This window comes from Carcharodon carcharias, chromosome 17, assembly GCF_017639515.1.
Source record: "Carcharodon carcharias isolate sCarCar2 chromosome 17, sCarCar2.pri, whole genome shotgun sequence".
NCBI classification, from domain to species: Eukaryota; Metazoa; Chordata; class Chondrichthyes; order Lamniformes; family Lamnidae; genus Carcharodon; species Carcharodon carcharias.
This window is the reverse complement of record NC_054483.1, coordinates 9721687-9743283: the sequence shown is the minus strand read 5'-3', so window position 1 is coordinate 9743283 and position 21597 is coordinate 9721687.

The window sequence follows — 21597 nt, the reverse complement described above, 5'->3', positions numbered from 1 at the left end:
GACTGGTCAGACCAGGTCAGTGTGACAGGGCTGGTCAGACCAGGTCAGTGTGACAGGTCAGGACTGGTCAGACCAGGTCAGTGTGACAGGGCAGTGCTGGTCAGTGCAAAATGGGCTGGTCAGTGTGACAGCGCTGGTCAGACCAGGTCAGTGTGACAGGTCAGGACTGGTCAGACCAGGTCAGTGTGACAGGGCTGGTCAGACCAGGTCAGTGTGACAGGGCTGGTCAGACCAGGTCAATGTGACAGGTCAGGACTGGTCAGTGTGACAGGGCTGGTCAGACCAGGTCAGTGTGACAGGGCACGGCTGGTCAGTGTGAAATGGGCTGGTCAGTGTGACAGGGCTGGTCAGACCAGGTCAGTGTGACAGGTCAGGGCTGGTCAGACCAGGTCAGTGTGACAGGGCTGGTCAGACCAGGTCAGTGTGACAGGGCTGGTCAGACCAGGTCAATGTGACAGGTCAGGACTGGTCAGTGTGACAGGGCTGGTCAGACCAGGTCAGTGTGACAGGGCACGGCTGGTCAGTGTGAAATGGGCTGGTCAGTGTGACAGGGCTGGTCAGACCAGGTCAGTGTGACAGGTCAGGGCTGGTCAGACCAAGTCAGTGTGACAGGGCTGGTCAGGGCTGGTCAGTGTGACTGGGTGGGTCAGTGTGACAGGGCAGGGCTGGTCAGACGAGGTCAGTGTGACAGGGCTGGTCAGGGCTGGTCAGTGTAACAGGGCTGGTCAGACCAGGTCAGTGTGACAGGGCAGGGCTGGTCAGTGCAAAATGGGCTGGTCATTGTGACAGCGCTGGTCAGACCAGGTCAGTGTGACAGGTCAGGACTGGTCAGACCAGGTCAGTGTGACAGGGCTGGGCTGGTCAGTGTGACATGGTTGGGCATGGCTGGTCAGTGTGACAGGGCTGGTCAGTGTGACAGGGCTGGTCAGGGCTGGTCAGTGTGACAGGGCTGGTCAGTGTGACAGGGCTGGGCAGGGCTGGTCAGTGTGACAGGGCTGGTCAGTGTGACAGGGCAGGGCTGGTCAGACCAGGTCAGTGTGACAGGGCTGGTCAGACCAGGTCAGTGTGACAGGGCTGGTCAGGGCTGGTCAGTGTGACAGGGCTGGTCAGTGTGACAGGGCTGGTCAGGGCTGGTCAGTGTGACAGGGCTGGTCAGTGTGACAGGGCTGGTCAGGGCTGGTCAGTGTGACAGGGCTGGTCAGTGTTACAGGGCAGGGCTGGTCAGACCAGGTCAGTGTGATAGGGCTGGTCAGACCAGGTCAGTGTGACAGGGCTGGTCAGGGCTGGTCAGTGTGACAGGGCTGGTCAGTGTGACAGGGCTGGTCAGGGCTGGTCAGTGTGACAGGGCTGGTCAGTGTGACAGGGCTGGTCAGGGCTGGTCAGTGTGACAGGGCTGGTCAGTGTGACAGGGCTGGTCAGTGTGACAGTGCTGGTCAGGGCTGGTCAGTGTGACAGGGCTGGTCAGGGCTGGTCAGTGTGCCAGGGCTGGTCAGGGCTGGTCAGTGTGACAGGGCTGGTCAGTGTGACAGGGCTGGTCAGGGCTGGTCAGTGTGACAGGGCTGGTCAGTGTGACAGGGCTGGTCAGGGCTGGTCAGTGTGACAGGGCTGGTCAGTGTTACAGGGCAGGGCTGGTCAGACCAGGTCAGTGTGACAGGGCAGGGCTGGTCAGTTTGAAATGGGCTGGTCAGTGTGACAGGGCTGGTCAGACCAGGTCAGTCTGAGAGCTCAGGGCTGGTCAGTGTGAAATGGGCTGGTCAGACCAGGTCATTGTGACAGGTCAGGGCTGGTCAGACCAGGTCAGTGTGACAGGTCAGGGCTGGTCAGAACTAGTCAGTGTGACAGGTCAGGGCTGGTCAGACCAGGTCAGTGTGACAGGGCTGGTCAGACCAGGTCAGTGTGACAGGGCAGGTCAGTGTGACAGGCAGGTCAGTGTGACAGGGCAGGTCAGTGTGACAGGGCTGGGCAGTGCGACAGGGCTTGTCAGGGCAGGTCAGTGTGACATGGCTGGTCAGGGCTGGTCAGTGTGACAGGGCTGGTCAGGGCTGGTCAGTGTGACAGGGCTGGTCAGGGCTGGTCAGACCAGGTCACTGTGACAGGGCTGGTCAGGGCTCTTCAGTGTGAAAGGGCTGGTCAGGGCTGGTCAGTGTGACAGGACAGGTCAGGTCAGGGCTGGTCAGTGTTACAGGGCAGGGCTGGTCAGACCAGGTCAGTGTGACAGGGCTGGTCAGTGTGAAATGGGCTGGTCAGTGTGACAGGTCTGGTCAGACCAGGTCAGTGTGACAGGTCACGGCTGGTCAGACCAGGTCAGTGTGACAGGGCAGGGCTGGTCAGACCAGGTCAGTGTGACAGGTCAGGGCTGGTCAGACCAGGTCAGTGTGACAGGGCTGGTCAGTCCAGGTCAGTGTGACAGGTCAGGGCTGGTCAGACCAGGTCAGTGTGACAGGTCAGGGCTGGTCAGACCAGGTCAGTGTGACAGGGCTGGTCAGTCCAGGTCAGTGTGACAGGTCAGGGCTGGTCAGACCAGGTCAGTGTGACAGGTCAGGGCTGGTCAGACCAGGTCAGTGTGACAGGGCTGGTCAGTGTGACAGGGCTGGGCTGGTCAGTGTGACAGGGCTGGTCAGTGTAACAGGGCTGGTCAGTGTAGCAGGGCTGGTCAGTGTGACAGGACTGGTCAGTGTGACAGGGCAGGTCAGTGTGACAGGGCTGGTCAGACCAGGTCAGTGTGACAGGGCAGGGCTGTTCAGACCCGGTCAGTGTGACAGGTCAGGACTGGTCAGACCACGTCAGTGTGACAGGTCAGGACTGGTCAGACCAGGACAGTGTGACATGGCTGGTCAGTGGGACAGGGCTGGTCAGGACTGGTCAGTGTGACAGGGCTGGTCAGGGCTGGTCAGTGTGACAGGTCTGGTCAGTGTGACAGGGCTGGTCTGGACTGGTCAGTGTGACAGGGCAGGTCAGTATGACAGGGCAGGTCAGTGTGACAGGGCTGGTCAGTGTGACAGGGCAGGTCAGACCAGGTCAGTGTGACAGGGTTGGTCAGTGTGACAGGGCTGGTCAGTGTGACAGGGCAGGGCTGGTCAGACCAGGTCAGTGTGACAGGACTGGTCAGACCAGGTCAGTGTGACATGTCAGGACTGGTCAGACCAGGTCAGTGTGACAGGGCTGGTCAGACCAGTTCAGTGTGACAGGGCTGGTCAGACCAGGTCAGTGTGACAAGGCTGGTCAGACCAGGTCAGTGTGACAGGGCTGGTCAGACCAGGTCAGTGTGACAGGTCAGGACTGGTCAGACCAGGTCAGTGTGACAGGGATGGTCAGACCAGGTCAGTGTGACAGGGCTGGTCAGGACTGGTCAGTGTGACAGGTCAGGACGGGTCAGACCAGGTCAGTGTGACAGGGCTGGTCAGGGCTGGTCAGTGTGACAGGTCAGGACTGGTCAGACCAGGTCAGTGTGACAGGGCAGGGCTGGTCAGTGCAAAATGGGCTGGTCAGTGTGACAGCGCTGGTCAGACCAGGTCAGTGTGACAGGTCAGGACTGGTCAGACCAGGTCAGTGTGACAGGGTTGGTCAGTGTGACAGGGCTGGTCAGACCAGGTCAGTGTGACAGGGCTGGTCAGTGGGACAGGGCTGGTCAGGACTGGTCAGTGTGACAGGGCTGGTCAGACCAGGTCAGTGTGACAGGGCTGGTCAGGGCTGGTCAGTGTGACAGGTCAGGACTGGTCAGACCAGGTCAGTGTGACAGGGCTGGTCATTGTGAAATGGGCTGGTCAGTGTGACAGGGCTTGTCAGACCAGGTCAGTGTGACAGGCCAGGGCTGGTCAGACCAGGTCAGTGTGACAGGGCAGGGCTGGTCAGACCAGGTCAGTGTGACAGGTCAGGGCTGGTCAGACCAGGTCAGTGTGACAGGGCTGGTCAGACCAGCTCAGTGTGACAGGTCAGGGCTGGTCAGACCAGGTCAGTGTGACAGGTCAGGGCTGGTCAGACCAGGTCAGTGTGACAGGTCAGGGCTGGTCAGTCCAGGTCAGTGTGACAGGGCTGGTCAGTGTGACAGGGCTGGGCTGGTCAGTGTGACAGGGCTGGTCAGTGTAACAGGGCTGGTCAGTGTGACAGGGCTGGTCAGTGTGACAGGACTGGTCAGTGTGACAGGGCAGGTCAGTGTGACAGGGCTGGTCAGACCAGGTCAGTGTGACATGGCAGGGCTGGTCAGACCCGGTCAGTGTGACAGGTCAGGACTGGTCAGACCAGGTCAGTGTGACAGGTCAGGACTGGTCAGAACAGGTCAGTGTGACATGGCTGGTCAGTGGGACAGGGCTGGTCAGGACTGGTCAGTGTGACAGGGCTGGTCAGGGCTGGTCAGTGTGACAGGTCTGGTCATTGTGACAGGGCTGGTCAGGACTGGTCAGTGTGACAGGGCAGGTCAGTATGACAGGGCAGGTCAGTGTGACAGGGCTGGTCAGTGTGACAGGGCAGGTCAGACCAGGTCAGTGTGACAGGGCTGGTCAGGGCAAAATGGGCTGGTCAGTGTGACAGCGCTGGTCATACCAGGTCAGTGTGACAGGGCTGGTCAGACCAGGTCAGTGTGACAGGACAGGGCTGGTCAGACCAGGTCAGTGTGACAGGGCTGGTCAGACCAGGTCAGTGTGACAGGGCTGGTCAGACCAGGTCGGTGTGACAGGTCAGGACTGGTCAGACCAGGTCAGTGTGACAGGGCTGGTCAGACCAGGTCAGTGTGACAGGTCAGGACTGGTCAGACCAGGTCAGTGTGACAGGGCAGGGCTGGTCAGTGCAAAATGGGCTGGTCAGTGTGACAGCGCTGGTCAGACCAGGTCAGTGTGACAGGTCAGGACTGGTCAGACCAGGTCAGTGTGACAGGGCTGGTCAGACCAGGTCAGTGTGACAGGGCTGGTCAGACCAGGTCAATGCGACAGGTCAGGACTGGTCAGTGTGACAGGGCTGGTCAGACCAGGTCAGTGTGACAGGGCAGGGCTGGTCAGTGTGAAATGGGCTGGTCAGTGTGACAGGGCTGGTCAGACCAGGTCAGTGTGACAGGTCAGGGCTGGTCAGACCAGGTCAGTGTGACAGGGCTGGTCAGGGCTGGTCAGTGTGACTGGGTGGGTCAGTGTGACAGGGCAGGGCTGGTCAGACGAGGTCAGTGTGACAGGTCAGGACTGCTCAGACCAGGTCAGTGTGACAGGGCTGGTCAGGGCTGGTCAGTGTGACAGGGCTGGTCAGACCAGGTCAGTGTGACAGGGCAGGGCTGGTCAGTGCAAAATGGGCTGGTCATTGTGACAGCGCTGGTCAGACCATTTCAGTGTGACAGGTCAGGACTGGTCAGACCAGGTCAGTGTGACAGGGCTGGGCTGGTCAGTGTGACATGGTTGGGCATGGCTGGTCAGTGTGACAGGGCTGGTCAGTGTGACAGGGCTGGTCAGGGCTGGTCAGTGTGACAGGGCTGGTCAGTGTGACAGGGCTGGGCAGGGCTGGTCAGTGTGACAGGGCTGGTCAGTGTGACAGGGCAGGGCTGGTCAGACCAGGTCAGTGTGACAGGGCTGGTCAGACCAGGTCAGTCTGACAGGGCTGGTCAGGGCTGGTCAGTGTGACAGGGCTGGTCAGTGTGACAGGGCTGGTCAGGGCTGGTCAGTGTGACAGGTCTGGTCAGTGTGACAGGGCTGGTCAGGGCTGGTCAGTGTGACAGGGCTGGTCAGTGTGACAGGGCTGGTCAGGGCTGGTCAGTGTGACAGGGCTGGTCAGTGTTACAGTGCAGGGCTGGTCAGACCAGGTCAGTGTGACAGGGCAGGGCTGGTCAGTTTGAAATGGGCTGGTCAGTGTGACAGGGCTGGTCAGACCAGGTCAGTGTGACAGCTCAGGGCTGGTCAGTGTGAAATGGGCTGGTCAGACCAGGTCATTGTGACAGGTCAGGGCTGGTCAGACCAGGTCAGTGTGACAGGTCAGGGCTGGTCAGACCAGGTCAGTGTGACAGGTCAGGGCTGGTCAGACCAGGTCAGTGTGACAGGGCTGGTCAGACCAGGTCAGTGTGACAGGGCAGGTCAGTGTGACAGGCAGGTCAGTGTGACAGGGCAGGTCAGTGTGACAGGGCTGGGCAGTGTGACAGGGCTGGTCAGGGCAGGTCAGTGTGACTTGGCTGGTCAGGGCTGGTCAGTGTGACAGGGCTGGTCTGGGCTGGTCAGTGTGACAGGGCTGGTCAGGGCTGGTCAGACCAGGTCAGTGTGACAGGGCTGGTCAGGGCTCTTCAGTGTGAAAGGGCTGGTCAGGGCTGGTCAGTGTGACAGGACAGGTCAGGTCAGGGCTGGTCAGTGTTACAGGGCAGGGCTGGTCAGACCAGGTCAGTGTGACAGTGCTGGTCAGTGTGAAATGGGCTGGTCAGTGTGACAGGTCTGGTCAGACCAGGTCAGTGTGACAGGTCACGGCTGGTCAGACCAGGTCAGTGTGACAGGGCAGGGCTGGTCAGACCAGGTCAGTGTGACAGGTCAGGGCTGGTCAGACCAGGTCAGTGTGACAGGGCTGGTCAGTCCAGGTCAGTGTGACAGGTCAGGGCTGGTCAGACCAGGTCAGTGTGACAGGTCAGGGCTGGTCAGTCCAGGTCAGTGTGACAGGGCTGGTCAGTGTGACAGGGCTGGGCTGGTCAGTGTGACAGGGCTGGTCAGTGTAACAGGGCTGGTCAGTGTGACAGGGCTGGTCAGTGTGACAGGACTGGTCAGTGTGACAGGGCAGGTCAGTGTGACAGGGCTGGTCAGACCAGGTCAGTGTGACATGGCAGGGCTGGTCTGACCCGGTCAGTGTGACAGGTCAGGACTGGTCAGACCAGGTCAGTGTGACAGGTCAGGACTGGTCAGACCAGGTCAGTGTGACATGGCTGGTCAGTGGGACAGGGCTGGTCAGGACTGGTCAGTGTGACAGGGCTGGTCAGGGCTGGTCAGTGTGACAGGTCTGGTCATTGTAACAGGGCTGGTCAGGACTGGTCAGTGTGACAGGGCAGGTCAGTATGACAGGGCAGGTCAGTGTGACAGGGCTGGTCAGTGTGACAGGGCAGGTCAGACCAGGTCAGTGTGACAGGGCTGGTCAGGGCAAAATGGGCTGGTCAGTGTGACAGCGCCGGTCAGACCAGGTCAGTGTGACAGGGCTGGTCAGACCAGGTCAGTGTGACAGGACAGGGCTGGTCAGACCAGGTCAGTGTGACAGGGCTGGTCAGACCAGGTCAGTGTGACAGGGCTGGTCAGACCAGGTCGGTGTGACAGGTCAGGACTGGTCAGACCAGGTCAGTGTGACAGGGCTGGTCAGACCAGGTCAGTGTGACAGGTCAGGATTGGTCAGACCAGGTCAGTGTGACAGGGCAGGGCTGGTCAGTGCAAAATGGGCTGGTCAGTGTGACAGCGCTGGTCAGACCAGGTCAGTGTGACAGGTCAGGACTGGTCAGACCAGGTCAGTGTGACAGGGCTGGTCAGACCAGGTCAGTGTGACAGGGCTGGTCAGACCAAGTCAATGTGACAGGTCAGGACTGGTCAGTGTGACAGGGCTGGTCAGACCAGGTCAGTGTGACAGGGCAGGGCTGGTCAGTGTGAAATGGGCTGGTCAGTGTGACAGGGCTGGTCAGACCAGGTCAGTGTGACAGGTCAGGGCTGGTCAGACCAGGTCAGTGTGACAGGGCTTGTCAGGGCTGGTCAGTGTGACTGGGTGGGTCAGTGTGACAGGGCAGGGCTGGTCAGACGAGGTCAGTGTGACAGGTCAGGAGTGCTCAGACCAGGTCAGTGTGACAGGGCTGGTTAGGGCTGGTCAGTGTGACAGGGCTGGTCAGACCAGGTCAGTGTGACAGGGCAGGGCTGGTCAGTGCAAAATGGGCTGGTCATTGTGACAGCGCTGGTCAGACCAGGTCAGTGTGACAGGTCAGGACTGGTCAGACCAGGTCAGTGTGACAGGGCTGGGCTGGTCAGTGTGACATGGTTGGGCATGGCTGGTCAGTGTGACAGGGCTGGTCAGTGTGACAGGGCTGGTCAGGGCTGGTCAGTGTGACAGGGCTGGTCAGTGTGACAGGGCTGGGCAGGGCTGGTCAGTGTGACAGGGCTGGTCAGTGTGACAGGGCAGGGCTGGTCAGTCCAGGTCAGTGTGACAGGGCTGGTCAGACCAGGTCAGTGTGACAGGGCTGGTCAGGGCTGGTCAGTGTGACAGGGCTGGTCAGTGTGACAGGGCTGGTCAGGGCTGGTCAGTGTGACAGGGCTGGTCAGTGTGACAGGGCTGGTCAGGGCTGGTCAGTGTGACAGGGCTGGTCAGTGAGACAGGGCTGGTCAGGGCTGGTCAGTGTGACAGGGCTGGTCAGTGTTACAGTGCAGGGCTGGTCAGACCAGGTCAGTGTGACAGGGCAGGGCTGGTCAGTTTGAAATGGGCTGGTCAGTGTGACAGGGCTGGTCAGACCAGGTCAGTGTGACAGCTCAGGGCTGGTCAGTGTGAAATGGGCTGGTCAGACCAGGTCATTGTGACAGGTCAGGGCTGGTCAGACCAGGTCAGTGTGACAGGTCAGGGCTGGTCAGACCAGGTCAGTGTGACAGGTCAGGGCTGGTCAGACCAGGTCAGTGTGACAGGGCTGGTCAGACCAGGTCAGTGTGACAGGGCAGGTCAGTGTGACAGGCAGGTCAGTGTGACAGGGCAGGTCAGTGTGACAGGGCTGGGCAGTGTGACAGGGCTGGTCAGGGCAGGTCAGTGTGACATGGCTGGTCAGGGCTGGTCAGTGTGACAGGGCTGGTCTGGGCTGGTCAGTGTGAGAGGGCTGGTCAGGGCTGGTCAGACCAGGTCAGTGTGACAGGGCTGGTCAGGGCTCTTCAGTGTGAAAGGGCTGGTCAGGGCTGGTCAGTGTGACAGGACAGGTCAGGTCAGGGCTGGTCAGTGTTACAGGGCAGGGCTGGTCAGTCCAGGTCAGTGTGACAGGGCTGGTCAGTGTGAAATGGGCTGGTCAGTGTGACTGGTCTGGTCAGACCAGGTCAGTGTGACAGGTCACGGCTGGTCTGACCAGGTCAGTGTGACAGGGCAGGGCTGGTCAGACCAGGTCAGTGTGACAGGTCAGGGCTGGTCAGACCAGGTCAGTGTGACAGTGCTGGTCAGTCCAGGTCAGTGTGACAGGTCAGGGCTGGTCAGACCAGGTCAGTGTGACAGGTCAGGGCTGGTCAGACCAGGTCAGTGTGACAGGGCTGGTCAGTGTGACAGGGCTGGGCTGGTCAGTGTGACAGGGCTGGTCAGTGTAACAGGGCTGGTCAGTGTGACAGGGCTGGTCAGTGTGACAGGACTGGTCAGTGTGACAGGGCAGGTCAGTGTGACAGGGCTGGTCAGACCAGGTCAGTGTGACAGGGCAGGGCTGTTCAGACCCGGTCAGTGTGACAGGTCAGGACTGGTCAGACCAGGTCAGTGCGACAGGTCAGGACTGGTCAGACCAGGACAGTGTGACATGGCTGGTCAGTGGGACAGGGCTGGTCAGGACTGGTCAGTGTGACAGGGCTGGTCAGGGCTGGTCAGTGTGACAGGTCTGGTCAGTGTGACAGGGCTGGTCTGGACTGGTCAGTGTGACAGGGCAGGTCAGTATGACAGGGCAGGTCAGTGTGACAGGGCTGGTCAGTGTAACAGGGCAGGTCAGACCAGGTCAGTGTGACAGGGTTGGTCAGTGTGACAGGGCTGGTCAGTGTGACAGGGCAGGGCTGGTCAGACCAGGTCAGTGTGACAGGACTGGTCAGACCAGGTCAATGTGACAGGTCAGGACTGGTCAGACCAGGTCAGTGTGACAGGGCTGGTCAGACCAGTTCAGTGTGACAGGGCTGGTCAGACCAGGTCAGTGTGACAGGGATGGTCAGACCAGGTCAGTGTGACAGGGCTGGTCAGGGCTGGTCAGTGTGACAGGTCAGGACGGGTCAGACCAGGTCAGTGTGACAGGGCTGGTCAGGGCTGGTCAGTGTGACAGGTCAGGACTGGTCAGACCAGGTCAGTGTGACAGGGCAGGGCTGGTCAGTGCAAAATGGGCTGGTCAGTGTGACAGCGCTGGTCAGACCAGGTCAGTGTGACAGGTCAGGACTGGTCAGACCAGGTCAGTGTGACAGGGTTGGTCAGTGTGACAGGGCTAGTCAGACCAGGTCAGTGTGACAGGGCTGGTCAGTGGGACAGGGCTGGTCAGGACTGGTCAGTGTGACAGAGCTGGTCAGGGCTGGTCAGTGTGACAGGGCTGGTCAGGACTGGTCAGTGTGACAGGGCAGGTCAGTATGACAGGGCAGGTCAGTGTGAAAGGGCTGGTCAGTGTGACAGGGCTGGTCAGAACAGGTCAGTGTGACAGGGCAGGTCAGACCAGGTCAGTGTGAAAGGGTTGGTCAGTGTGACAGGGCTGGTCAGTGTGACAGGTCAGGGCTGGTCAGACCAGGTCAGTGTGACAGGGCTGGTCAGACCAGGTCAGTGTGACAGGGTTGGTCAGACCAGGTCAGTGTGACAGGGCTGGTCAGTGTGACAGAGCTGGTCAGGGCTGGTCAGTGTGACAGGTCAGGACTGGTCAGACCAGGTCAGTGTGACAGGGCTGGTCAGGGCTGGTCAGTGTGACAGGTCAGGACTGGTCAGACCAGGTCAGTGTGACAGGGCTGGTCAGTGTGAAATGGGCTGGTCAGTGTGACAGGGCTTGTCAGACCAGGTCAGTGTGACAGGTCAGGGCTGGTCAGACCAGGTCAGTGTGACAGGGCAGGGCTGGTCAGACCAGGTCAGTGTGACAGGTCAGGGCTGGTCAGACCAGGTCAGTGTGACAGGGCTGGTCAGACCAGGTCAGTGTGACAGGTCAGGGCTGGTCAGACCAGGTCAGTGTGACAGGTCAGGGCTGGTCAGACCAGGTCAGTGTGACAGGGCTGGTCAGTGTGACAGAGCTGGGCTGGTCAGTGTGACAGGGCTGGTCAGTGTAACAGGGCTGGTCAGTGTGACAGGGCTGGTCAGTGTGACAGGACTGGTCAGTGTGACAGGGCAGGTCAGTGTGACAGGGCTGGTCAGACCAGGTCAGTGTGACATGGCAGGGCTGGTCAGACCAGGTCAGTGTGACAGGTCAGGGCTGGTCAGACCAGGTCAGTGTGACAGGTCAGGGCTGGTCAGACCAGGTCAGTGTGACAGGGCTGGTCAGTGTGACAGGGCTGGGCTGGTCAGTGTGACAGGGCTGGTCAGTGTAACAGGGCTGGTCAGTGTGACAGGGCTGGTCAGTGTGACAGGACTGGTCAGTGTGACAGGGCAGGTCAGTGTGACAGGGCTGGTCAGACCAGGTCAGTGTGACAGGGCAGGGCTGTTCAGACCCGGTCAGTGTGACAGGTCAGGACTGGTCAGACCAGGTCAGTGCGACAGGTCAGGACTGGTCAGACCAGGTCAGTGTGACATGGCTGGTCAGTGGGACAGGGCTGGGCAGGACTGGTCAGTGTGACAGGGCTGGTCAGGGCTGGTCAGTGTGACAGGTCTGGTCAGTGTGACAGGGCTGGTCTGGACTGGTCAGTGTGACAGGGCAGGTCAGTATGACTGGGCAGGTCAGTGTGACAGGGCTGGTCAGTGTGACAGGGCAGGTCAGACCAGGTCAGTGTGACAGGGTTGGTCAGTGTGACAGGGCTGGTCAGTGTGACAGGGCAGGGCTGGTCAGACCAGGTCAGTGTGACAGGACTGGTCAGACCAGGTCAATGTGACAGGTCAGGACTGGTCAGACCAGGTCAGTGTGACAGGGCTGGTCAGACCAGTTCAGTGTGACAGGGCTGGTCAGACCAGGTCAGTGTGACAGGGCTGGTCAGACCAGGTCAGTGTGACAGGGCTGGTCAGGGCTGGTCAGTGTGACAGGTCAGGACGGGTCAGACCAGGTCAGTGTGACAGGGCTGGTCAGGGCTGGTCAGTGTGACAGGTCAGGACTGGTCAGACCAGGTCAGTGTGACAGGGCAGGGCTGGTCAGTGCAAAATGGGCTGGTCAGTGTGACAGCGCTGGTCAGACCAGGTCAGTGTGACAGGTCAGGACTGGTCAGACCAGGTCAGTGTGACAGGGTTGGTCAGTGTGACAGGGCTGGTCAGACCAGGTCAGTGTGACAGGGCTGGTCAGTGGGACAGGGCTGGTCAGGACTGGTCAGTGTGACAGAGCTGGTCAGGGCTGGTCAGTGTGACAGGGCTGGTCAGGACTGGTCAGTGTGACAGGGCAGGTCAGTATGACAGGGCAGGTCAGTGTGACAGGGCTGGTCAGTGTGACAGGGCTGGTCAGAACAGGTCAGTGTGACAGGGCAGGTCAGACCAGGTCAGTGTGAAAGGGTTGGTCAGTGTGACAGGGCTGGTCAGTGTGACAGGTCAGGGCTGGTCAGACCAGGTCAGTGTGACAGGGCTGGTCAGACCAGGTCAGTGTGACAGGGCTGGTCAGACCAGGTCAGTGTGACAGGGCTGGTCAGTGTGACAGGGCTGGTCAGGGCTGGTCAGTGTGACAGGTCAGGACTGGTCAGACCAGGTCAGTGTGACAGGGCTGGTCAGGGCTGGTCAGTGTGACAGGTCAGGACTGGTCAGACCAGGTCAGTGTGACAGGGCTGGTCAGTGTGAAATGGGCTGGTCAGTGTGACAGGGCTTGTCAGACCAGGTCAGTGTGACAGGTCAGGGCTGGTCAGACCAGGTCAGTGTGACAGGGCAGGGCTGGTCAGACCAGGTCAGTGTGACAGGTCAGGGCTGGTCAGTCCAGGTCAGTGTGACAGGGCTGGTCAGACCAGGTCAGTGTGACAGGTCAGGGCTGGTCAGACCAGGTCAGTGTGACAGGTCAGGGCTGGTCAGACCAGGTCAGTGTGACAGGGCTGGTCAGTGTGACAGAGCTGAGCTGGTCAGTGTGACAGGGCTGGTCAGTGTAACAGGGCTGGTCAGTGTGACAGGGCTGGTCAGTGTGACAGGACTGGTCAGTGTGACAGGGCAGGTCAGTGTGACAGGGCTGGTCAGACCAGGTCAGTGTGACATGGCAGGGCTGGTCAGACTCGGTCAGTGTGACAGGTCAGGACTGGTCAGACCAGGTCAGTGTGACAGGTCAGGACAGGTCAGACCAGGTCAGTGTGACATGGCTGGTCAGTGGGACAGGGCTGGTCAGGACTGGTCAGTGTGACAGGGCTGGTCAGGGCTGGTCAGTGTGACAGGTCTGGTCATTGTGACAGGGCTGGTCAGGACTGGTCAGTGTGACAGGGCAGGTCAGTATGACAGGGCAGGTCAGTGTGACAGGGCTGGTCAGTGTGACAGGGCAGGTCAGACCAGGTCAGTGTGACAGGGTTGGTCAGTGTGACAGGGCTGGTCAGTGTGACAGGGCAGGGCTGGTCAGATCAGGTCAGTGTGACAGGGCTGGTCAGACCAGGTCAGTGTGACAGGTCAGGACTGGTCAGACCAGGTCAGTGTGACAGGGCTGGTCAGACCAGTTCATTGTGACAGGGCTGGTCAGACCAGGTCAGTGCGACAGGGCTGGTCAGACCAGGTCATTGTGACAGGGCTAGTCAGACCAGGTCAGTGTGACAGGTCAGGACTGGTCAGACCAGGTCAGTGTGACAGGGATGGTCAGGGCTGGTCAATGTGACAGGGCTGGTCAGGGCTGGTCAGTGTGACAGGTCAGGACTGGTCAGACCAGGTCAGTGTGACAGGGCTGGTCAGGGCTGGTCAGTGTGACAGGTCAGGACTGGTCAGACCAGGTCAGTGTGACAGGGCAGGGCTGGTCAGTGCAAAATGGGCTGGTCAGTGTGACAGCGCTGGTCAGACCAGGTCAGTGTGACAGGTCAGGACTGGTCAGACCAGGTCAGTGTGACAGGGCTGGTCAGACCAGGTCAGTGTGACAGGTCAGGACTGGTCAGACCAGGTCAGTGTGACAGGGCTGGTCAGACGAGGTCAGTGTGACAGGTCAGGACTGGTCAGACCAGGTCAGTGTGACAGGGCTGGTCAGTGTGACAGGGCTGGTCAGGACTGGTCAGTGTGACAGGGCTGGTCAGGGCTGGTCAGTGTGACAGGGCTGGTCAGGACTGGTCAGTGTGACAGGGCAGGTCAGTATGACAGGGCAGGTCAGTGTGACAGGGCTGGTCAGTGTGACAGGACTGGTCAGACCAGGTCAGTGTGACAGGGCAGGTCAGACTAGTTCAGTGTGACAGGGTTGGTCAGTGTGACAGGGCTGGTCAGTGTGACAGGTCAGGGCTGGTCAGACCAGTTCAGTGTGACAGGGCTGGTCAGACCAGGTCAGTGTGACAGGGCTGGTCAGACCAGGTCAGTGTGACAGGGCTGGTCAGTGTGACAGGGCTGGTCAGGGCTGGTCAGTGTGACAGGTCAGGACCGGTCAGACCAGGTCAGTGTGACAGGGCTGGTCAGGGCTGGTCAGTGTGACAGGTCAGGACTGGTCAGACCAGGTCATTGTGACAGGGCTGGTCAGGGCTGGTCAGTGTGACAGGTCAGGACTGGTCAGACCAGGTCAGTGTGACAGGGCTGGTTAGACCAGGTCAGTGTGACACGCCAGGGCTGGTCAGACCAGGTCAGTGTGACAGGTCAGGACTGGTCAGACCAGGTCAGTGTGACAGGGCTGGTCAGACCAGGTCAGTGTGACAGGTCAGCACTGGTCAGACCAGGTCAGTGTGACAGGGCAGGGCTGGTCAGTGCAAAATGGGCTGGTCAGTGTGACAGCGCTGGTCAGAGCAGGTCAGTGTGACAGGTCAGGACTGGTCAGACCAGGTCAGTGTGACAGGGCTGGGCTGGTCAGTGTGACATGGTTGGTCAGGGCTGGTCAGTGTGACAGGGCTGGTCAGTGTGACAGGGCTGGTCAGTGTGACAGGGCTGGGCAGGGCTGGTCTGTGTGACAGGGCTGGTCAGGGCTGGTCAGTGTCACAGGGCAGGTCAGTGTGACAGGGCTGGTCACTGTGACAGGGCTGGTCAGTGTGACAGGGCTGGTCAGTGTGACAGGGCTGGTCAGGGCTGGTCAGTGTGACAGGGCTGGTCAGGGCTGGTCAGTGTGACAGGGCTGGTCAGTGTGACAGGGCTGGGCAGGGCTGGTCAGTGTGACAGGGCTGGTCAGGGCTGGTCAGTGTGACAGGGCTGGTCAGTGTGACAGGGCTGGTCAGTGTGACAGGGCTGGTCAGGGCTGGTCAGTGTGACAGGGCTGGTCAGGGCTGGTCAGTGTGACAGGGCTGGTCAGTGTGACAGGGTTGGTCAGGGCTGGTCAGTGTGACAGGGCTGGTCAGTGTGGCAGGGCTGGTCAGTATGACAGGGCAGGGCTGGTCAGTGTGACAGGGTTGGTCAGTGTGACAGGGCTGGTCAGTGTGACAGGGCTGGTCAGTGTGACAGGGCTGGTCTGGGCTGGTCAGTGTGACAGGGCTGGTCAGTGCTGGTCAGTGTGACAGGGCTGGTCAGTGTGACAGGTCTGGTCAGGGCTGGTCAGTGTGACAGGGCTGGTCAGTGTGACAGGGCTGGTCAGGGCTGGTCAGTGTGACAGGGCTGGTCAGTGTTACAGGGCACGGCTGGTCAGACCAGGTCAGTGTGATAGGGCTGGTCAGACCAGGTCAGTGTGACAGGGCTGGTCAGGGCTGGTCAGTGTGACAGGGCTGGTCAGTGTGACAGGGCTGGTCAGGGCTGGTCAGTGTGACAGGGCTGGTCAGTGTGACAGGGCTGGTCAGGGCTGGTCAGTGTGACAGGGCTGGTCAGTGTGACAGGGCTGGTCAGGGCTGGTCAGTGTGACAGGGCTGGTCAGTGTTACAGGGCAGGGCTGGTCAGACCAGGTCAGTGTGACAGGGCAGGGCTGGTCAGTTTGAAATGGGCTGGTCAGTGTGACAGGGCTGGTCAGACCAGGTCAGTGTGACAGCTCAGGGCTGGTCAGTGTGAAATGGGCTGGTCAGACCAGGTCAGTGTGACAGGTCAGGGCTGGTCAGACCAGGTCAGTGTGACAGGTCAGGGCTGGTCAGACCAGGTCAGTGTGACAGGTCAGGGCTGGTCAGACCAGGTCAGTGTGACAGGGCTGGTCAGACCAGGTCAGTGTGATAGGGCAGGTCAGTGTGACAGGGCAGGTCAGTGTGACAGGGCTGGTCAGTGTGACAGGGCTGGTCAGGGCAGGTCAGTGTGACAGGGCTGGTCAGGGCTGGTCAGTGTGACAGGGCTGGTCAGTGTGACAGGGCTGGTCAGGGCTGGTCAGTGTGACAGGGCTGGTCAGGGCTGGTCAGTGTGCCAGGGCTGGTCAGAGCAGGTCAGTGTGACAGGGCTGGTCAGGGCTGGTCAGTGTGACAGGACAGGTCAGGTCAGGGCTGGTCAGTGTTACAGGGCAGGGCTGGTCAGACCAGGTCAGTGTGACAGGGCTGGTCAGTGTGAAATGGGCTGGTCAGTGTGACAGGGCAGGTCAGACCAGGTCAGTGTGACAGGGCAGGGCTGGTCAGACCAGGTCAGTGTGACAGGTCAGGGCTGGTCAGACCAGGTCAGTGTGACAGGGCTGGTCACGGCTGGTCAGTGTGAAATGGGCTGGTCAGTGTGACAGGTCAGGACTGGTCAGACCAAGTCAGTGTGACAGGGCTGGTCAGACCAGGTCAGTGTGACAGGTCAGCACTGGTCAGACCAGGTCAGTGTGACAGGGCAGGGCTGGTCAGTGCAAAATGGTCTGGTCAGTGTGACAGCGCTGGTCAGACCAGGTCAGTGTGACAGGTCAGGACTGGTCAGACCAGGTCAGTGTGACAGGGCTGGTCAGTGGGACAGGGCTGGTCAGGACTGGTCAGTGTGACAGGGCTGGTCAGGGCTGGTCAGTGTGACAGGGCTGGTCAGTGTGACAGGGCTGGTCAGGACTGGTCAGTGTGACAGGGCAGGTCAGTATGACAGGGCAGGTCAGTGTGACAGGGCAGGTCAGACCAGGTCAGTGTGACAGGGTTGGTCAGTGTGACAGGGCTGGTCAGACCAGGTCAGTGTGACAGGGCAGGGCTGGTCAGTGCAAAATGGGCTGGTCAGTGTGACAGCGCTGGTCAGACCAGGTCAGTGTGACAGGTCAGGACTGGTCAGACCAGGTCAGTGTGACAGGGCTGGGCTGGTCAGTGTGACATGGTTGGTCAGGGCTGGTCAGTGTGACAGGGCTGGTCAGTGTGACAGGGCTGGTCAGGGCTGGTCAGTGTGACAGGGCTGGTCAGTGTGACAGGGCTGGGCAGGGCTGGTCAGTGTGACAGGGCTGGTCAGGGCTGGTCAGTATGACAGGGTTGGTCAGTATGACAGGGCTGGTCAGTGTGACAGGGCAGGGCTGGTCAGTGTGACAGGGTTGGTCAGTGTGACAGGGCTGGTCAGTGTGACAGGGCTGGTCAGTGTGACAGGGCTGGTCTGGGCTGGTCAGTGTGACAGGGCTGGTCAGTGCTGTTCAGTGTGACAGGGCTGGTCAGTGTGACAGGGCTGGTCAGTGCTGGTCAGTGTGACAGGGCTGGTCAGTGTGACAGGGCTGGTCACGGCTGGTCAGTGTGACAGGGCTGGTCAGTGTTACAGGGCAGGGCTGGTCAGACCAGGTCAGTGTGATAGGGCTGGTCAGACCAGGTCAGTGTGACAGGGCTGGTCAGGGCTGGTCAGTGTGACAGGGCTGGTCAGTGTGACAGGGCTGGTCAGGGCTGGTCAGTGTGACAGGGCTGGTCAGTGTGACAGGGCTGGTCAGGGCTGGTCAGTGTGACAGGGCTGATCAGTGTGACAGGGCTGGTCAGGGCTGGTCAGTGTGACAGGGCTGGTCAGTGTTACAGGGCAGGGCTGGTCAGACCAGGTCAGTGTGACAGGGCAGGGCTGGTCAGTTTGAAATGGGCTGGTCAGTGTGACAGGGCTGGTCAGACCAGGTCAGTGTGACAGCTCAGGGCTGGTCAGTGTGAAATGGGCTGGTCAGACCAGGTCAGTGTGACAGGTCAGGGCTGGTCAGACCAGGTCAGTGTGACAGGTCAGGGCTGGTCAGACCAGGTCAGTGTGACAGGGCTGGTCAGACCAGGTCAGTGTGACAGGGCAGGTCAGTGTGACAGGGCAGGTCAGTGTGACATGGCTGGTCAGTGTGACAGGGCTGGTCAGGGCAGGTCAGTGTGACAGGGCTGGTCAGGGCTGGTCAGTGTGACAGGGCTGGTCAGTGTGACAGGGCTGGTCAGGGCTGGTCAGTGTGACAGGGCTGGTCAGGGCTGGTCAGTGTGCCAGGGCTGGTCAGAGCAGGTCAGTGTGACAGGGCTGGTCAGGGCTGGTCAGTTTGACAGGACAGGTCAGGTCAGGGCTGGTCAGTGTTACAGGGCAGGGCTGGTCAGACCAGGTCAGTGTGACAGGGCTGGTCAGTGTGAAATGGGTTGGTCAGTGTGACAGGGCAGGTCAGACCAGGTCAGTGTGACAGGTCAGGGCTGGTCAGACCAGGTCAGTGTGACAGGGCAGGGCTGGTCAGACCAGGTCAGTGTGACAGGTCAGGGCTGGTCAGACCAGGTCAGTGTGACAGGGCTGGTCAGGGCTGGTCAGTGTGAAATGGGCTGGTCAGTGTGACAGGTCAGGACTGGTCAGACCAGGTCAGTGTGACAGGGCTGGTAAGACCAGGTCAGTGTGACAGGTCAGTACTGGTCAGACCAGGTCAGTGTGACAGGGCAGGGCTGGTCAGTGCAAAATGGTCTGGTCAGTTTGACAGCGCTGGTCAGACCAGGTCAGTGTGACAGGTCAGGACTGGTCAGACCAGGTCAGTGTGACAGGGCTGGTCAGTGGGACAGGGCTGGTCAGGTGTGGTCAGTGTGACAGGGCTGGTCAGGGCTGGTCAGTGTGACAGGGCTGGTCAGTGTGACAGGGCAGGTCAGGACTGGTCAGTGTGACAGGGCTGGTCAGTGTGACAGGTCAGGGCTGGTCAGACCAGGTCAGTGTGACAGGGCTGGTCAGACCAGGTCAGTGTGACAGGGCTGGTCAGACCAGGTCAGTGTGACAGGGCTGGTCAGTGTGACAGGGCTGGTCAGGGCTGGTCAGTGTGACAGGTCAGGACCGGTCAGACCAGGTCAGTGTGACAGGGCTGGTCAGGGCTGGTCAGTGTGACAGGTCAGGACTGGTCAGACCAGGTCATTGTGACAGGGCTGGTCAGGGCTGGACAGTGTGACAGGTCAGGACTGGTCAGACCAGGTCAGTGTGACAGGGCTGGTTAGACCAGGTCAGTGTGACACGCCAGGGCTGGTCAGACCAGGTCAGTGTGACAGGTCAGGACTGGTCAGACCAGGTCAGTGTGACAGGGCTGGTCAGACCAGGTCAGTGTGACAGGTCAGCACTGGTCAGACCAGGTCAGTGTGACAGGACAGGGCTGGTCAGTGCAAAATGGGCTGGTCAGTGTGACAGCGCTGGTCAGACCAGGTCAGTGTGACAGGTCAGGTCTGGTCAGACCAGGTCAGTGTGACAGGGCTGGTCAGTGGGACAGGGCTGGTCAGGACTGGTCAGTGTGACAGGGCTGGTCAGGGCTGGTCAGTGTGACAGGGCTGGTCAGTGTGACAGGGCTGGTCAGGACTGGTCAGTGTGACAGGGCAGGTCAGTATGACAGGGCACGTCAGTGTGACAGGTCAGGTCAGACCAGGTCAGTGTGACAGGGTTGGTCAGTGTGACAGGGCTGGTCAGACGAGGTCAGTGTGACAGGGCAGGGCTGGTCAGTAAAAATGGGCTGGTCAGTGTGACAGCGCTGGTCAGACCAGGTCAGTGTGACAGGTCAGGACTGGTCAGACCAGGTCAGTGTGACAGGGCTGGGCTGGTCAGTGTGACATGGTTGGTCAGGGCTGGTCAGTGTGACAGGTCTGGTCAGTGTGACAGGGCTGGTCAGGGCTGCTCAGTGTGACAGGGCTGGTCAGTGTGACAGGGCTGGGCAGGGCTGGTCTGTGTGACTGGGCTGGTCAGGGCTGGTCAGTGTGACAGGGCAGGTCAGTGTGACAGGGCTGGTCACTGTGACAGGGCTGGTCAGTGTGACAGGGCTGGTCAGTGTGACAGGGCTGGTCAGGGCTGGTCAGTGTGACAGGGCTGGTCAGGGCTGGTCAGTGTGACAGGGCTGGTCAGTGTGACAGGGCTGGGCAGGGCTGGTCAGTGTGACAGGGCTGGTCAGGGCTGGTCAGTGTGACAGGGCTGGTCAGCGTGACAGGGCTGGTCAGGGTGACAGGGCTGGTCAGGGCTGGTCAGTGTGACAGGGCTGGTCAGGGCTGGTCAGTGTGACAGGGCTGGTCAGTGTGACAGGGTTGGTCAGGGCTGGTCAGTGTGACAGGGCTGGTCAGTGTGGCAGGGCTGGTCAGTATGACAGGGCAGGGCTGGTCAGTGTGACAGGGTTGGTCAGTGTGACAGGGCTGGTCAGTGTGACAGGGCTGGTCAGTGTGACAGGGCTGGTCTGGGCTGGTCAGTGTGACAGGGCTGGTCAGTGCTGGTCAGTGTGACAGGGCTGGTCAGTGTGACAGGTCTGGTCAGGGCTGGTCAGTGTGACAGGGCTGGTCAGTGTGACAGGGCTGGTCAGGGCTGGTCAGTGTGACAGGGCTGGTCAGTGTTACAGGGCACGGCTGGTCAGACCAGGTCAGTGTGATAGGGCTGGTCAGACCAGGTCAGTGTGACAGGGCTGGTCAGGGCTGGTCAGTGTGACAGGGCTGGTCAGTGTGACAGGGCTGGTCAGGGCTGGTCAGTGTGACAGGGCTGGTCAGTGTGACAGGGCTGGTCAGGTCTGGTCAGTGTGACAGGGCTGGTCAGTGTGACAGGGCTGGTCAGGGCTGTCAGTGTGACAGGGCTGGTCAGTGTTACAGGGCAGGGCTGGTCAGACCAGGTCAGTGTGACAGGGCAGGGCTGGTCAGTTTGAAATGGGCTGGTCAGTGTGACAGGGCTGGTCAGACCAGGTCAGTGTGACAGCTCAGGGCTGGTCAGTGTGAAATGGGCTGGTCAGACCAGGTCAGTGTGACAGGGCTGGTCAGTGTGACAGGGCTGGTCAGGGCTGGTCAGTGTGACAGGTCAGGACCGGTCAGACCAGGTCAGTGTGACAGGGCTGGTCAGGGCTGGTCAGTGTGACAGGTCAGGACTGGTCAGACCAGGTCATTGTGACAGGGCTGGTCAGGGCTGGACAGTGTGACAGGTCAGGACTGGTCAGACCAGGTCAGTGTGACAGGGCTGGTTAGACCAGGTCAGTGTGACACGCCAGGGCTGGTCAGACCAGGTCAGTGTGACAGGTCAGGACTGGTCAGACCAGGTCAGTGTGTCAGGGCTGGTCAGACCAGGTCAGTGTGACAGGTCAGCACTGGTCAGACCAGGTCAGTGTGACAGGACAGGGCTGGTCAGTGCAAAATGGGCTGGTCAGTGTGACAGCGCTGGTCAGACCAGGTCAGTGTGACAGGTCAGGTCTGGTCAGACCAGGTCAGTGTGACAGGGCTGGTCAGTGGGACAGGGCTGGTCAGGACTGGTCAGTGTGACAGGGCTGGTCAGGGCTGGTCAGTGTGACAGGGCTGGTCAGTGTGACAGGGCTGGTCAGGACTGGTCAGTGTGACAGGGCAGGTCAGTATGACAGGGCACGTCAGTGTGACAGGGCAGGTCAGACCAGGTCAGTGTGACAGGGTTGGTCAGTGTGACAGGGCTGGTCAGACGAGGTCAGTGTGACAGGGCAGGGCTGGTCAGTAAAAATGG